Here is a 3758-nt window from a genome sequence, read left to right on the forward strand (position 1 = left end):
AAATATACAAATTTATGTAAAATAATGAAAAAAATATACAAATTTATGTAAAATAATGAAAAAAATATACAAATTGAAGTAAATTATGAAAATTTTTTATACAAAGTGAAGTAAATTATGAAAATTTTTTATACAAAGTGAAGTAAATTACGAAAAACATTTATGCAAATTGAAGTAAATTATGAACAAAATTTTATACAAATTTTATACAAATTGAAGAAATTATGAAATTGTTTTATATAAATTGATGTAAATTATGTACAGAAGTTTTGCAAATTGAAGTAACTTATACACAAAATTTTATATAAATCGAACTAAATTATGAACGAAGTTTTGTGCAAATCGAGGTGTACAGTACATTAAAACAGTACATTATTCGAATTGAAATAAACTGTAAACACAGAAATTTATACAAATGTAAGAAAACTAACATAACTTCAAACAAAGTGAAATAAATTATAAAAAAAACATTATAAAAATTGGAGTAAGTTATGACGGGAATTTCTTTTATGCAAATTGATTGAAGTGAATTACGAACAAAATTTTAATACCAATCGAAATAAATTACGATCGGACTAGTTTTACGCGATGCAACATTAAACTTCGTAATAAAAATCACAACAGATTCTTCCATAAAAGATGGCAGACACTTTTCACCCTCCCCATTTCCCATTTTCTTTCATGATGCGTCGTTATTAGAGCTCACGTATTGCTCCCTAAATTCATTAAAAAAAAAATTTCCACACGCTTCTCTCCGGTAAAGATTTCCTTCTTGCCCTATACTATAAGAATTTCTTTCATAAAAACGATCGGGCGCAAAAGAATTATGCAGAAACACGCTCGAACGTTATTGGCAGGAAAGAGAAAAAAACCCTCAAACACACACTATATTCGCATACATATATAATTTCCATCTTCTAGGAAATTTCTGTCACATAACTTGTGGTTATCCTCGAAACTAGACGCTTAATAAAGCCCGGTGATTATGTAAAACCGTCGTTATCGGAAGGAAACCAAGGCGTTTGTATGCGAATATGGACGCCGCGCTTCGCGTTCTTCTTGTTCTGTGTGTGCGTGTGTGTCCTTTTGTTCCCCGAGTCACTTTAAATTCAAATTCGATTTGCCTTCAGTTGGCGTCTTCGTCCATGAGGGAGATACGTCATTTGAACTCGTTAATAAAATGCTAATGCCAAACCGACGACCAGTTCGGAATTCGGCATTTCTCGACGGGAATGGATTTTCCGAACAAAACGTTTCTCAACGAAGTAGAGAGTCTTTTAACAGTTAGATTTTCGCCATTCTTTTCACGGCCAATGATGCTTTATATCTCGTATCAAACGTGGATAAAAAACGGTCCTCGCCGCTTATAACATCACGTCGGGACTCGGTGGTTCTGATAATAATAACCGAATCATAATGATACCCGAAAAAATGACTATAACTCGAATCACAACTACACCCGTTTGATAGAACGGTATCAGCAAAACGGGACAACTCGGTTTTTTCTTTCCCACATCATATTTACAGATAGCTTGTGTGACCCGCGGCACAATTCCAGATGAGTTAAGAGAGCCGTGCATTTGTACAGATCCGTTTGTGACCCCTTGACATATTCACAGATCACTTAGGTGATCTCATTAACCAGATCATGGCCCACCGCTCTGTCTAAATGAAGATATATAAACTGGTGGACGGAGAAGATCTGGGTCATGCTAAAAAATGTGCAGGCATGTGTTGTTAAGCTTGTTTCCGCCATTAATTTTTCCTGTGATTGATTGATTGATGACCGCTCACGCCCAGAGCTGTAAACTGCGAGTGAATTGTAATGCTTGAATAATTGTACCATTGTAGACATGTTGCTCTCTGTGGCGAGACTTTTTAAAGGGGGGAATCGGCTCGCATTCGAGCCTTGACGTTGGGAACCATAAGAAACCAACTTCAGCCAACCACCACTGAGGTGACGGTAGGGTTACTTAGATGACACTTGACTTATTTACAGATCACTTAATTGATGCGAAGCACAGTTCCAAAGCACTTAAGCGGCCTTCAGTGCAGTCTCACATTACTCAAGGTACTCGTGACACAGTTCAAGATCACTCACGTAGCCTACGATACATTTCCACATGACTTAAGTGGCCCGCGGCACATTCCCATATGACTTGAGTGGTCAGCGGTACATTATTTATCACTTAAGTGGCCCGCGACACGTTTTCAAACCAGTGAAGTGTGTGTGTGTATGTGTGCTCATCACTCTTTTAAATATTGAGCATCCTTACTGCATACTGAATATTATTTTGTAAAAGGGGTCCGTGGCATTGATTATAATGACACAGGAGATGTATGGACTTCATTTTGTACTTGCACAAAGGGTCTGTGGAATCAGATTCTTAATCACAAAAGGTTAAGAATCCCTGATCTATCTAGTGCCCAAAAATAGCAGAATGCATTCCGACAATCGGTTGGTCAGGTTTGTTTATCCCAGCTGCGTATGATCCGACATCATGCATTTTTTACAATTTGTTAGTTTTTATTACTTTGATTAATTAATATATACTTTGAAAATAAGTGATAAAATACCATTTTCCCAACACGAATTTGTGTCATTTTGATTTGAGTTTTATATTTTTAAGTTATCCCATGAGATTATGGGCATATATTTCGTATTTATTTTTACAGAGTGAAGTTGTTGTTTTGCATAGTGGATAATCTTTCTTTTCTTTATAAAACCCCAAAAGCTGAGGGGATTGTTATTATTTTTATGTATTTTATTATTTTATTTATTTATTTTTCCTCGCGAACAGGCTGTTCGCTTTGATGGTGTTTTTGTAACCGTATAGAGTCTCGTGTGATCTTTCGTATCTTTAATATTGTTTCCGGCGATTTGTTAATTGGAAGCTCCGGTCCGGAATTATGATCTATATTTTGTCGAAGCCTTGATTTTCATATTCCCCCATTCTTTGTTATTTATTTTTATTTATTTACTTGTTTTGCTTATTGTTGTGCAATTGATTTGGATGTAATTATACTTTTATTCGTTGTTTTTTGATATAGAGTTGAAGTAAACGGAAAGGGGGGGGGGAATGGAATGGAATAAATGGGAAGCTTAAATAGCCAAAAAAAAATATATATATATATATATATATATGTGTGTGTGTGTATATATGTGTGTATGTGTATATGTATGTATTTTTAGACATCTCTGAGAAAATTGGACTCTTTGTGCTGAGAGGGATTGATTGAAATATTGAACTTCAGAACCCGCTGTATGCCTCTAGGGGCGGGACAGCAATATATATGATTGATTGATTTCCCAACACGAGTGTTTATCATGATATCTGTACCATAAACGCGGGCTACTTTGGTCGTGGGGTATTACTTTGTTCCAAAACGAAAAAAGTGATTGAACCATGATGATAGAAGATGATTGCGTCAGGTTCGCATAATAGCCGGTGATTTCGCCAAGCCGAAGCAGTAGTTAGGCAAGCCCATCTTCAATAGAGTTCTAACATTCGCCGCTAGTTTGCAACAGTGCTGTTTCCACAAGGGGCCATTCAAGTATTACGTAAGCAGATTTTCAGCCATTTTTAACCCCCCCCCCCTTCAGCAAAACACTGACTCCCCCTTTCAGCAAAATTTCGTCAGCAGCTTAGAATAATATATCATATCTTCCAAAAGGGTGGTTGATGACGTAAGCAACCTTCAAACCCCCCCCCCCCCTTGTCATCAAAAATCAGCAAATCCGAACCCCCCCCTCGACG

This window comes from Pholcus phalangioides, unplaced genomic scaffold, assembly GCF_987345545.1.
Source record: "Pholcus phalangioides strain wild (caught in Gottingen) unplaced genomic scaffold, Ppha-v1.0 ptg000015l_1, whole genome shotgun sequence".
Taxonomy (NCBI): domain Eukaryota; kingdom Metazoa; phylum Arthropoda; class Arachnida; order Araneae; family Pholcidae; genus Pholcus; species Pholcus phalangioides.